The sequence below is a fragment of the Lactuca serriola genome, chromosome 6, assembly GCF_051521515.1.
Source record: "Lactuca serriola cultivar US96UC23 chromosome 6, Lser_US96UC23_V15, whole genome shotgun sequence".
Classification (NCBI taxonomy): domain Eukaryota; kingdom Viridiplantae; phylum Streptophyta; class Magnoliopsida; order Asterales; family Asteraceae; genus Lactuca; species Lactuca serriola.
Genome location: NC_136413.1, coordinates 162,073,676 through 162,089,148, shown reverse-complemented (window position 1 = coordinate 162,089,148; position 15,473 = coordinate 162,073,676). Strand labels below are relative to the sequence as shown.

The window sequence follows — 15,473 nt, the reverse complement described above, 5'->3', positions numbered from 1 at the left end:
GAAGACAGGAGAGTCAAGTTCATCAGCAAAGCACAAGAGCAATCTTGAGCATTTGGATCATACACCCGTCCAGACCGAGTCCGAAAGCGATACCGAGCCAGAATTTGAAGAACACACGAGCGAACCCGAGAACGAGCCAAGGAACGAGATGGCAGCGATTGAGGAAATGTCCATGGGAGCTTACAAGAAGCGGATCCGAGAAGATGTGGGTCCCGGTTTAGTCCACCCCGCAATACCTGCCACTGCCACATTCGAGCTAAAGGGAAACATATTGACCGCACTGAAGGACATCCCATTTTTCGGGAATGATCATGAGGATGCTTTTAAGCATCTATATGAAGTCAACAACATTGCAGATTACTTCAATGTCCCAAATGTCAACAGAAACACAGTCTTGCTTAGGATGCTTCCCATCACTTTCAAAGGAGCTGCTAAGGAGTGGTTGAAAGCACTCCCACCGGGTACAATCACCACTTGGGCCCAAATGTGTGAGCAATTCCTGGACCAGTTTTGCCCGCCATCCAAGATAGCCAAACTCAAGAAGGCAATAGCCAACTTTGAGCAACAGCCGGGGGAGTCACTATACGAAGCATGGGAGCGGTACAAGGGCTTGCTCAGAAATTGCCTCAACATGACCTAAATGTGCAGCAAGAGATGTCAATCTTTTATGATGGGGTCAATGTGATGACAAGAAAACTCCTTGATTCTCAAGGACCGTTGACAAAGAAAAATCCAAGGGAGGTCAAGGAGCTAATTGAAGAATTCGCGAAACACTCTCGCAAATACCACAACCCAAGGCAAGATGGAATCAAAGGCGGTGGAGGGGCCCAAACTGAAGAAATCGCAGCCGTCATAGCCATGCTGAATAACATGGATCGCAGGATAACACAAATGGACCAGTCGATACATGCCATAAGAGTGGGGTGCGAGAGATGCAGTGGTCCACACTTGACCAAGGACTGCCATGTAGACGAGTTTGGGAACAGAAAAGCTCAAGTGTGCTACTCTAGTGGGGATAAGTTTGATGAGGACTGGAGGAAACCGAAGAAGGAGTGGCTGCCATATGAAGAGTATAAGAAGCAAAAAGAAGAGAAATATAGGCAGACAGGTCGAGGCCTTTATCAAAATGAGCAGCCACCGACCGAGAAGAAACCCGACCTAGAGACCATTTTGATGAAGTTTATGGAGGCTTCAGAAAAGAGACACGATGCCACTGATTCCGCCATTTTGGAACAACAAACTTTGATAAAGAACCAGAAAGCCTCCATCCATAACCTTGAAGTACAATTTGGTCAACTAGCCACTCTAGTTCATGAAAAAGTGTCCCCGAAGAATCCCGAAGTAAAGACTCAATCTCACGTAATGACCATCGATACTGAAGAAGATGCAATATATGAGTTCCTGGAGGCATTGGAAGAAGAACCGCAGCAACCCAAGAAATCAAGGATCGAAAGTGGAAAAATTGCTGAACCAGGCTCGCCACGACGTGGCACTCCTCTGGCCACGACGTGGCGCATGTCTGATCAAAAATACTTTGAACCAGTTCCAGCTTATCATCCACCTTTGCCATTTCCCACCCGAGCTACACTCAGTCAACTGGAGAAGGAGCATTTAGAGTTTGTAAAGCATGTGAAGGGGATCCCAATTAATACCCCCTTTGTCGAGTCCTTATCCAAAGCTCCCAAGAACCAAAAATTACTGCAAGACTTGATAGACACTCGAAGGCAATTAAAGAAGCAGTCTACATTGATTCTAAGTGAACAAACTTCAAAAGTTGTGTTGGGAGAAACACCAGGAAAGATGGGGGATCCTGGACGCCTCACTCTTCCATGTAAGTTTGGGAATAAAATGAAGGTTAATGCTTTAGCCGATTCTGAGGCTAGCATTAATCTAATGCCTTTTTCATTTTATCAAAAATTAGAGATTCGGAAGATGAAGGCTACAAAAATGAAGATTCACATGGCGAATCGTTCGGTGACACAACCCCGTGGCATCGTGGAGGATATTTTGGTGAAAATTGGAAATTTTGTTTTTCCAATAGACTTTGTAGTCTTAGACATGAAAGAAGATCCGAATGTTCCAATAATCCTTGGTCGGCCATTGTTTAACACTGCTGGAGCCCTTGTTGATATCCGCGAGTCTAAGCTCACTTTAAGGGTTGGAGATGAACAAGAAGTCTTTGGGATAAAAGATGACTTTCAAGAAGATAAAGAAGAGGTGTTCACAATTAATGAAGAGAATGAACTAGAAGAACTGGAAAAGCTTATGGAAGAAGAGATAAAGGCAGTTCATCAAGTCAAGAGGACAAAACCGAGGGCATCTGTTCCGTATTTGATTGAAGTCATAGCTTACAAGAGTCCGCCTTCTTGGGTGAGCGAAGAGGATGAGGAAATGACAAGTGATGAAGAGGAGGTCACTTCAAGAGTAACAAAGCCAGTGGTGAAAGAGGAGGAGAATGCTATGGAGTGCAAGGAACAAACGAAGGGCACAAAACGCAAGCTTGAAGAAGAGGGAAAAGCTAAAAAGGAGAATTCAAAGAAGGCGTATAAAAGGAGAGTTCAAGCTTACAAACAGCGGTTCAAGGAACAAAAGATCCTGGTGGTAGACTCTTCCGAAGATTCAACATAGAAGGCACAGAGTCCAGCTCAAGACTCCAAGAAAAAGAAGCGCTTCTCGGGAGGCAACCCGAGTTTGAAATGGGACCACGACGAGCTGTTCCACAGGAGGAAAACCTGATAGATGTAGCAAGCATACGTCCATTATACCAGTTTCCTCAAAACATTCCCCGACCATTGCTAACTACTTACGAGAATCGGCTTGGATGACTGTATAATAGGGAGTTTGCGATAGCCCCAATTATCGATTGGGGATGGCTTGGTGGAGTAGGAATGGTTGCTGAGTTGACATGCTATTGGTCGAAAACATACGAAGGAGACCAATTTTCGTTCACTTGTCATGGGTGGAGGAATTTATTTGCCATTCAAGAACCCGTTGATGGGTTTCATACAAACAATCCTATGTGTACATGCAACCCTAGCATTGGATCTATGTTTTCACTATTAGATACACAACATTATGAACACATAATAAAACCCTAATCATGATTGCTATTTTCGAAATTAACCAAGAAGGTTAGATTACATACCTCTTGTTGTTATATTGTAATAACAACTTAAATCTTCAAACCTAAAGTCTTGAAAGCAAGCACCACAAGTGTAGTGCCTCTAATGGCTCACAAACACCAAGAGCAAATGGAGAAGGTATAAAGAGAGAGGAGAGGTATAAGAATTCGTCCCTAGATGCTCTAGGGATCAAGTGCACGAAATCCTAAGGCCTTAGGGGTCTTTATATAGGGTTGGGATTAGGGTTTCAGTCCTTATCCTTATCTAGTTACTTGCCCATCAAGCAACCATAAGATAAGCCTTGAAAATCCCTATCTCTTGGACCTTGGACGATTTTAAGGATATCCTTATCCTTGAATTCGTCCATCCTTTAACAAGGATAACCATTGCCCTATTTTGCAACTATCACATAATTACAATTCAACCCCTCTAGTTTAATTAATTACATTTGATCACAAAATTAATTCTTAATTAATTATTGACCAATATTAATTAAACAAATATGATTTCTCCTTTAATATATTATTCTTATAACATATTAATAAATCATAATAACCTCTCTCTCTAGTTATCTCTCCAATCAAGTTGCTTTGGTGAAGGCAACCCAAAAGGACCATGCACCATCGGGTCAAATACATACCAAAATAGTTATGGACTTAGACACTAATCCAACAGTCTCCCACTTGGATAAGTCTAATAACTATTCTGTGTATGACTTCAGATCCTGATCTGCAATCGTAGCTTTCCAAAACCGCTGTCAACTCTGATCCTATCAGATACGCGTGTCCTTAGATAAGGGATCATATATTCCTCCATTCTAGATATCATATGAGATATGATTTCAAATCATTCTCTTTGTACTATATCTCGATTCCCGATTTATGACGACTGACTAATTGAACAAATCAAATTAGCCCTAGCCCGGCCGAGCATTTACGTTTGTCATCACTAAACCATCGAGGGGCCCAAAGATATCGCTTTTATCCTTCTTTGGATAAAAGGAACGGATAAACTTTGATACAATGCTCGCTTGCACTCACTCACCGAATCACACACAATAATATGTTTTATAACACCAAGTTACTAGTGCGTTTACATATTATCAATGTGTAACCGATTTGCAAGATACAACTCACACATCTCGGTTTCAAGAATATAAGATGTTATCGTCTCACCAATCATTCGTGATACAGTTCATGGAATGATCCAAGTGAGCGTGGGTTTAATCCAATGCTCAAATTCATATTCATAAGCACTCATGAACGTTGCAGCAAACATTTGCTTATGTCTAATACTCTTTTAGACAATCCACACACCAATTCATGACAGTCTTCATTCATACCTAATTCCAACATATGAACGACTGTGGCCCGTTCGAATAATTCGATTATTCTTAATAAACTCAATTATTCTGGAAGTCAAAACATGCAAATGTGAAACACAAGAATAATACTAATCCCATATGGCCTCAAACCTTTGAGTATAAATAAAACGCATTTTATTTATCACCATATTGATTACTCATTATTTGTTGTTTCGGGTAATCAACTTCTTACTTGAATTACAACACTTGTCCCATGCTCCTAGCATGCACACAATGTTTACCTATGGTTCTTACTTTGTGAAATAGATCACATTGAACACATTTCCAATCATTCTCATTTCACAACTCCAAATCCTTTTCATAAGTGAAAGAATATCAAATTCTTGCTACTTATAGAATATGCTAGATTCTAACATTTTATGCAATGATCCTTTTGTGATTTCACTGCACCAAAGTCACAAAGACTATTGCCAATGATATTACAAAGTCCTCTATCGGAGATTGTTACAAGACAATTCCATATATATGATGTCTCTCACTCAAAGTACATTCCTTTGAACATCCTTTTGCATAAAAGTTTCTAATCTAGACATAAATTTTCAATATTCAATTCCCAATGTGGATACATTTCCATATTTTCCATATGACAACTTATTCTTAATAGAATCTTATCTATTCCTAATAATGTCGATATGGTCCATCCAATATGAAAACATTTCCATATCTTCCAATACTATACTTCCAACTACTCGCAAGCAACCAATCCTCGTCGAACTTGGATTGTCCTTTGATAGTTGTTTAATTATTTTAGTCTAAACCGATTCTAGTCCTTTTTCCCTCTAAATGCACTAGACATTTGGAAAATTTTAGAATGGTCAAACATTAAAGCATTTTCAATCGATCCTATACTCGAAGCATATGGGACACGACGCATAATGTTTTATTTGCTATGTTCTCAAAATTCGAATTGTGAAGAGGAATGTCGTAATCATAATCGAAATTTTAAGAACACACTATGTACCCTTGACTAAATTTATTAACATTTCTCAACCTAAACCTTTGGATTTGAAATGAAGCATAATATTCTCTCCCTTAATTATAGCAAAACAACATTACAACCCTTACTACTTTGCAAGGTATAACTCTTGTTTTCTATAATTAATATTGCCAACTTGCAATAGGTGCCTTAATAATCATATAATCATAACTTTTATGCTCCCACTATCATGATGATTATTATAAACATAACACTTATGCTCCCACTAGCTTCGACGTGTGTTCAGAAACAGCTTAACTTTCAGAAAAACAATACTTATTGAATTTATTAAGTTCATGTTTCTAATACTTAGTGCTTTGATAATCTTTTATCAAGGTTTCTTGAACTTATACACCTTTGCCTTCGATAGTTCATATGTGTGTCTAAACACTTAAGACTAATTGCCAAACCTCACAATTCAAATTATGGAAAGGGATACCGTAACCATAATCGAATTCGAGAATGCAATTTTACAATCACTATCTTCTTAAATCTTTCTTAGTGAAAACATTTCCTCACAATCATTTTCATGAAGGAGGAAATCTTATGACACTTAGATTTAAATGGTGTATTTGTTCCTATCCATGTGAATTTGTTAAAACCAAAGTTTACGACAAATTCAAACTCATATGGATCGAACTTTCTTGATCTCGATTTCTTGCCCTTATGGTAGCACAACTGCCCACTATGTCTTCCAAGTAGTTAAGCAGCTCACCTTTTCTTATCAATGTACTTTCCATTGATCAAGGTCCTTGTCTTTTATGCATTCAAAATGAGAACTCATAGAACTCACATGCATAATTAACTTAAGTGGAATGGCACAGAAACAAAATAATGTCAACACGATAGGTTATAAACCTCAACTCGTGTGCTAGTGATGATCGATAAGGTTTATTTGATTTGTTCTTGAAACCTTTCAAGACCATTAAGACTCCCACTGACTCCTTGACATATAAGATTCTCTTGTCAATAACCATTTCTTGACAACCAAACATTCAAGAGTTAGTGTAGCTTTTATCAAAACTCTTCATAAATTGGTCCTAGTTGGTCTTTGTCTTATCCAAGACATCACAACTTTCCACATTTGATGAATGTTATAAACCTTTAATATTTTTCACTCATTGTCACAATCTTAACTCTAAGACTTGTTATTGTAATGAAGTACGATTGACCTTTTGATTTAACCATTTCTTCAATTCTTGATTCCTCTTCTTAGACATACAATTGTGCTAAGACTCACTTAGAGGATCAATTGAGATATGGTTCTTAATCATTAAGACCTATCATAAAGCATAAAAGCTACTCTCCCTTCTTCTTAGAATGGAGAACTTTTATTTTTCTGCCTACATGATTCTTCTTATTCATTTTGCTATTGATTTAAACCTTTTTAATCAATTCCGAATTACACTTAATCTTGTAAGTATAATCATATTTACTAAACCTTTAGTAAATCATGACGAATATCATTGTGATTCTTGTGGTGGACTTGATCAACACGCAACTTTGTGTGCTCTATCTCCTAGTCCTTCACTTGACACTTTGTCAATGAATTAGTCTAATTTCCAAATATGAAATTTCTCATTCATCATGCAACCAAGTTGCGTGATTCCAAATTTCTGTCCAATTGAAACTTGGGCGATGAGAAACTCTCCCTATATGGTAAATTCTCGACTTTCCATAAATAACATAAATAAGAACCAAATCCATTATTGCTAATAACAAAAACATTCAGACATCAATTTTTCATATACGCCATTACAAGGATAAATAAATAATATAAAATCAAAATTTATTTTATTGCGGAAAAATTTGTCCTTGCAATGCAATTCTTTGAAAAACTATGCTAATACATCTTTCTTAGCAATCTTATTCTAACTCTAAGTAGTAGCTTAAGAATCTAATCTTCAAGTAATGCGATCGAAATCAATTCCTTCATGGTTAGATTCTGCTCACTTCTTCCCTTAAGCTTCCTCTCTTTTCTTTGATCCTACAAAACATCAATTGTAATCTTATCACATTATGTATTAAGAATCTAGAATAGAAGCTTAAAAGAGTTAGTTAATGGATTTTGCCTATATTAGAGCCATACGTTTCGACTCTCCCATCTCTTAGATCTCTTAGGTAAATGGGGAAGCTTCGTCTCCAATGCCCTTTTTCTTGGCAATAAAAGCAAATTGACTCTTTTGGAACATGACATGGAACTACTTCAGACATTGCCTTTCTCTTATGATCAAACTTTTCGATCATAACATGTCTTTCGTTGCCATTATCTATATCCATAGAGGTCTTGAAGGCAGATTCACCAATCAACTTTGCTTTTCTATTGCGCCAAACCATTGTTGATTTAGCAGCAATAAGCATATATGTGAGATCTATAAGGGTCACGTCGTGGTTCATCATATATTACTCTCTTACGAACTCACTCTACGGGTTAGGAAGTGATTGAAGAACCCAATCAACAGGCATTTCCTCACAGACAACGGATCCCAACATTCTTAACCTATCAATGTGTGACTTCATCCCTAGGACGTGTGCACACACTGGCTTTCCTTCTTTATGTTTACTTGCCAAAAGGGCTTGAGTGATCTTGAACTTTTCAAGCCTTTGAACTTGTGGGTTAGGGAGAATAATTGGAGGAGGTGGAGGAATTGAAGCATGATTTCTTGTTCCTCGATCGAATCGTGGAATATCATCTTCATGTGGAATGCTTGTTCCACGGGATTTGGGAAGACCATAGTTGTCGAACTTTGACATCTACAAAACAGGAGAAAACGAATTCAAGTTAGTTGATTGATTGAGTCCTTAGTAAATCACCCAAATGAGTTACTAAGGCTAGGACCCAACACAATATTCTATAACTCGGGAGAGGGATGTCGTAACCCTAATTGCAGAATATTTGAAGGTAAGTGAATGACGATTCACTAATTTCCACCAAGAAAAACGAAAAAGAAATTTAAGTTTTAAATCTATGAAAACTCCTAGATCCTTTGAGATTCATTGAACTTTCAATGGCATGTTTAAATCTCGATATGCCCCTCTAGTTTGTGACTGGGATGCCGAGGATCACAAAGCGGGTGTGAATAACCATGCGAACTTACATGGTGCCCTCACATGTTACAGTCACCAATTCGATGTGCCGGTAAACCACACACGCTCCACCAAACTATGACAAACATTGAGTCACCCTTTGCTACCTTTGCTCAGAACCATTTAGTGTGCCGGTAAACCACACACGCTCCACTAACGTCTTTGCAAGGGCACAAAGTGTAATTTCATGGAATTGCATCAATTCACTTTTGCCTAAGTAACTAAGATTGGGAATTTTATGAAAACATTTAGTTACTTTAATAATTCATTATACTTATAATGGAAGGTTTCGTCCTATCCTACCCGTTCGGCTAACGACCCTCCACTAGTCAAGAGTGCGGTGGGTAAGAGTGGATACCCATTCAATCGCCATTTTATATGCAATTTCCGTAAACACCCCTTATAGACCAGCTTCGTGAATGAGGCCTACTAACGGTAAGACTGACTTTTACTCATACATATATATATATATATATATATATATATATATATATATATATATATATATATATATATATATATATATATATATATATATATATAATGTTAGACTTTTAATGTTATATATAGTATAGGGTGTATTTTACACTTTTAAAATATTAGGTGGTTAAATTTAACAACTATACTTTTAATTCAATTAAATTGTAAACCAAAACTTTTATGGATTTATTAAACTTCTTTTAATTATACACCTTAATTAATTAATAAAACCATAAGGGTGTGATTTGAACTTTTCAAAACAATACTAGGTTTTTAGAATTTAACACTCCTAATTAAACCTTTTTAATCAACTTTTAAATTCCAAAACTTGAGGGAAAGTTTTGAAACATTTCAAAACAATTTAGTTTTAATTTCTCTTAAAAAATTTCGAATTTATGACATGTAAATTAAAATTTTAAATATTAAAACTCTTGATTTAATAATTAACTTGAATTAGACTATTAATTTAATTATTAAATCATAAGGGATTATCTAAATCATGAGGATAATTACCATTTATACATTTAAGATATCCTAATCCCTTAATTATCTCTATAGATTTCGAAAATAAGGATAGGATAATGCAAAATCTATAATTACCATATTTAACAATTAGAGGATAATTACAAGATATGGGATAATCCAAATCCCTAAAATTTAGGATCTTATCTTGGGGAGGAGGCTAATTTCGAAAATCAAGGGATTAAAACAAACCCTAGATTTCGAAATTTAAGGGTTTAAGGAAAGGATTTGAAGATCTTATTCAAACTCTTGCAAATTAGGGTTTGCAAACCCTAATCTCGAAAATCCTAGCCACCTAGGGTTTATTGGCCATAAACCCTAATATGTCAAGTTCATACAATTGAATAAACTAATTGAAAACAAGTTAACTAAAGGCTCTGATACCACTGATGGGTTTTATACAAACAATCCTATGTATACATGCAACCCTAGCATTGGATCTATATTTTCACTATTAGATACTCAACATTATGAACACATAATAAAACCCTAATCATGATTGCTATTTTCGAAATTAAACAAGAAGGTTAGATTACTTACCTCTTGTTGTTATATTGTAATAACAACTTAAATCTTCAAACCTAAAGTCTTGAAAGCAAGCACCACAAGTGTAGTGCCTCTAATGGCTCACAAACACCAAGAGCAAATGGAGAAGGTATAAAGAGAGAGGAGAGGTATAAGAATTCGTCCCTAGATGCTCTAGGGATCAAGTGCACGAAATCCTAAGGCCTTAGGGGTCTTTATATAGGGTTGGGATTAGGGTTTCAGTCCTTATCCTTATCTAGTTACTTGCCCATCAAGCAACCATAAGATAAGCCTTGAAAATCCCTATCTCTTGGACCTTGGACGATTTTAAGGATATCCTTATCCTTGAATTCGTCCATCCTTTAACAAGGATAACCATTGCCCTATTTTGCAACTATCACATAATTATAATTCAACCCCTCTAGTTTAATTAATTACATTTGATCATAAAATTAATTCTTAATTAATTATTGACCAATATTAATTAAACAAATATGATTTCTCCTTTAATATATTATTCTTATAACATATTAATAAATCATAATAACCTCTCTCTCTAGTTATCTCTCCAATCAAGTTGCTTTGGTGAAGGCAACCCAAAAGGACCATGCACCATCAGGTCAAGTACATACCAAAATAGTTATGGACTTAGACACTAATCCAACACCCGTGTACCCAGAATTATCGGTGGAGGTTTTCTCTACCGTATGCTTCGAGGAACGCACCCTTGATTTCACCTACAACCGGGCACTTGTGTTTCGTTTGGGTGGTGTATATCGAGAGTGTAGTCTTCGGGAATTTGCTTGGCGTATGGGGCTCTATACAGAAGTGGAGACGCAATCTCCGTTTTTCATTCCGTTCTTGCTTGGATGTGTTCGAGATTTTGCTCCCGGTACTTTGGATGTGCAGTTCTGACAGGGCATTTCTAACCATGAGTACAACACTCGTGACTCGAGTGAGTCACAAATTCGGAATCCTGTTTTCCGATTTTTGCACCGCCTTATCACTTTTTCAATAAATCACAAGCATCATGGTGATAAAGTCCCCATTCAGAATCTATTTTGTTTATGGACTCTTATTACCCCGGGAGTTTGTTGTGATTTACCTTATATGTTGGCGAGGTTCATGGGGAAGAAAGCGGCCAATTCTAGGTCTGGGAGCCCGATTACTGGGGGGCATTTGGTTACTCGCCTGGCTAGGTCATATCATATTTTGACCCATGACTTTGTGAGGAATCTTACTCGATTCCCGGACACAGACTTGACCATTCAAGTCTTGGGTGTTATGCGAGCGGTGGTGAATATCGGGGGTCGTTTTGTTATACCGCCGATAGATGACGAGCAAGAGGAGGTGCAGCCAGGACAACAACCACCAGCCAGACCGCGGCGTCGGAATGTGCGGGCTAGAGGTGAAGTCGAGAGAGAACGTGCTGCTTCGCAGTATGTGTAGGGAGTGCCCATCGACCCTTTTCAGAGTCGGGTGGGAACGTATTTGGATAATCTGTGGGGGCATGCCATTTACCATACCCAACTTACTGAGGGTATTTATTCGCATTTGGGTGTGACCCGACCACCTTTTATGCCACCACAGTATCCCTATTTTCCGACATGGGAGGAGCTATGGCGTCCGCAGAATGATGGGGCAGGGCCAAGTGGAGCACAAGATCAAGATGATGATTGATTTTATTTCTTTTTCTTTTGTTTTGTTTTTGAGTAGTTTTTTTTATGTTGAATTTGGTGTGTAATGTAAAACATTCTTAAACTATGATGTTACTCTTTATTTCTTTTGGGTTGTTCCATTTTTCAGATTAGCATGGGAATTCTAAGGAGCATAACAGGTTAACTTTCGAGTCGTGTTTGTCTAGTCAAGGAAGCTTAGAGTCGTGAGTTGGAACCCACAATTCAAGATAAGTGTGGGGTATATTAGGAGAGAGGTTATAGTTGGGAAATATATTTGCATAGAAGCGTCTGAAATCAGTTAGCCATTGGTCAAAGTTGCTAGAGTAAATAAAACAAATAATCCATTTTCTGCTGATGCCCAGTTTCCACGACGTGGAAACCTTAACGCCACGTCGTGGCGTTATTGCAGTTTGTAGAAATTCAGCATTTTGGTGTTCGCGCTTTCAACCCATATCAAAACGTGGCCAGTCACCTGCCACGACGTGACCCAGTTTATCATTGCCCACATTTTTCCTTACAAACATCCACTTTGAAGAATTGAAGTTTCAAGTCATGTTCGTGGTTTATTTACATATTCAACCAGTTCTACAATGAGTTTCTATTTTTGGAAATCCAATTGCACGTTTTCCACACTTTTGGAGATGCTCACGCCACTATCCCAGGGGAGTCTGTTCCTTTTTCTCCCTTTTCTTTAATTTTGATTTATTTTTATGAATACAATGAGGGCATTGTATGAAATAAGTGTGGGGTAGGGGTAGAAAAAGTAAGTTGCTAGAAAATCATAGAATTTGATAGTATAAATTGAAAATTTTGAATAATTGAATCTAGTAATAATAATTTGAGCTATAATTGCTAGTATTATGTGGGATGATCCGATGAAAGTTCAAATGTTTAGTTGAGCCAATATACGTTATAGTGCATTTGTGGCCTCCCTTATTTTAGTGAAATCATGGAACAAAAACACAACCCCGCTTGGTTTGAGGGATGAAATATGTTTAGCAGCCTAAACCTGAAATGTATCCAGGAAAATTATTATCATTAACCGATAAAGGTTGAGATTGAGCGCCTCTGCTTAAGCATGTAGGTTTGAGTGAAAAAAAAAGTGAGGTACATGTAAAGAAAAAAAAGAAAAGAGAGAATGACGAGAAAAATGTTAAGAATTTTGGAGCAAGTAAAGTGAAGATCAAAAGATCAAAATTCCAAGAAATTCAAAAGTTGAAGATACCAGAAATCAAATCCAATAAGGTGGTGAATTCAAAGAGATCAAATGCCAAAGAAATGAAGAATTCCAAAAGAGCTCCATAGTGGTATCGAAAAATTGTAATTCTAGATTATGTATACTTAGGTTTCTCAACTAAAAATACCTTGAGGATAAGGAGGTTTTCTGAGGATGGATTCGGAGGGTTGCATAAAATGAGCACTGTTCGGAAAAAGTGGGCGAGTGTTTATGAAGATTGTGAGTATTTAAAGTATGGGGGTACTTTAGGAAAATTTTAGACACAAAAGCATGCGTTGAGGTCTTGGCATAATGGCTGAACTAGAGTCGGATTGTTCTGTGTGGTGTTAGTAATTAAGAATTAAGTTTAAATTTGCTTGAGGGCAAGCAAAGCATAAGTGTGGGGTATTTTGATATTGCCATATTTATACTTATTTTTAGGCAATATTTAAGTACATTTTTATTAATAAATTGATAATATGTTTAGAATAATGATACTTATGACTTTAAATTGTTATTTTCAGTCAATATAAAGGATTTTTGAAGAGAGGGACCAAAAGTGCCAAAATATGGAACATGGGAGGCTTGAAAGACAAGAAAATAATAAATTCACGATAAAGACTCAATTCATGACGTGGCGATGAAGTTCACGACGTGGCACGGGTGTTCCAGAAGATAAACATCGCGACGCGGAGGATTTCCTTGAAGGATACAGATTGCTTGAAGCCCACGACGTGGCGCGGGTTTTTGAGGATTATATAAGTCCTCCTAATTATTACAAAAAAAAAGCTTTTGGCATAAGAAAAGAGTTCCAGGAGACGATTAAGAGCGAAAGATAGGTTCTGGAAGAGGGTTTTCAACACCAAAAGAAGTAAAGGTTTATATTTTAGTTAAATAAGAACATGTCTTTCATTATTTTTAGCTAGATGAAACTTTGAACTTATGAATAGTTATATGCTTATGGATTAAGTTTAGTTGGTAAAAATTGCTTGTGTTTGATTTGTATAACCTAGCATGCTATTACTTGTTTATCTATTTGCTTGATTGCATGTTCTGTGTAGCTTAGTGACCATTAAACTGCATGAACCTGTTTACCTAATGATTTAGTGAACATTGAATTGTTAGAGCTGGGATTGACCAATCTTAGTTAGTAATTAGAATAAATAAAGCTTAGTTGTGCTAGAGAACGTGTATTGTGACCATAATTGCGTTTATACAACAAATCTTACATAGCATATTTACATTCATAATTAGTTCTGTGTTTAATTATGTGTGAACATACATGGTTTGACATGAATTAGTTAATTATTGGTAAGTTAGAACTAAATTACTAATACAACTAAAAACCAATTTATTAATCCGTAATCATTAGCTAGCCATTAGGGAGAAGTGGATTCAAACTAAACAAGAGTGTGTTTTTATTTATTGAATTTGATTTAAGTTCATCTGATCTTGTAAAACCAGATAAAACCCCTTTTAAACTTGTTAATAAATTAGGTTAATTTAATAGTAAGTAAATTAATTAGAACACCGTTCCCTGTGATCAGGGGCGGAACACAAGCCCTAACGTTAGGGGGGCCGAAATCAAAAACTTCAAAACAGAGTAAAGAAAATCCATTAGTTGATAACCAGTGCATATATATATATATATATATATATATATATATATATATATATATATATATATATATATATATATATATATATATATCAAAAACCTGTTAGTTTTTGTTTATAAATAAGTTTTTCTAACAATTTTTAACTAGGTTTATGCATGCTAAATTAACTAACAATTAGCAAGAAGGTTTGATCCAACTTATGTTTTGAACGCTTTCTTGTTGAAAAAACTTTTATTGTTTTTGTATTCCAAAATATGTTTTTAGCAACAAATTTATTTGTCTTTTTAAACCCTCATTTGACAACTAAACAATAAAGCAAGTATAATTACACAAATTAAAAAGAATAAAAAACATTTCTTTAGAACACAGAGATGGTCTAGGAAAAATAGAATAAACAATTTAATAACAAATATAACATTATTTGTTAATATAGGCATCTAGGAAAAAAAAGTCAAAAGCTAGTATCTAAGCTTAATAGTGTAGTTTGTCCTTGTAGCCTGTGATTGTGTGCGATAGAAGTCCTTCATAGAAAAGGAAATAAAGACCCACAAGAGATCACAGTTTACTACACCCTTTTTTATTACACCATGTCTATATCATGAAAGATCAAGGCAAAAAAAGAAACAGTAAAACAGACTCAGAGTCCGAGTACAGAGGTTGAGATAGCTGAAATGAGTCAGATACCATATGCTTCCGCTGTGGGCTCGATCATGTATGCTATGACTTGTACTCGCCCTGATGTGGCCTTTGCTTTGAGCATGGTCAGTAGATATCAAGGGAACCCTGGCAAGGCACACTGGACAGCGGTAAAGAACATTCTCAAGTATTTGCGGAGGACTAAGGACTGGGTCCTTACCCTCGGA

At 36.6% G+C, this 15,473-nt stretch overlaps 1 non-coding gene across 1 annotated transcript; it reads right to left on the bottom strand.

The window, feature by feature from the left end:
- Window positions 1–532: 532 nt before the first annotated feature.
- Window positions 533–638, bottom strand: LOC145060820 (small nucleolar RNA R71). Its single transcript, XR_013687003.1, has one exon. It is a non-coding gene; the product is annotated as a small nucleolar RNA R71 (small nucleolar RNA).
- Window positions 639–15,473: the final 14,835 nt, after the last annotated feature.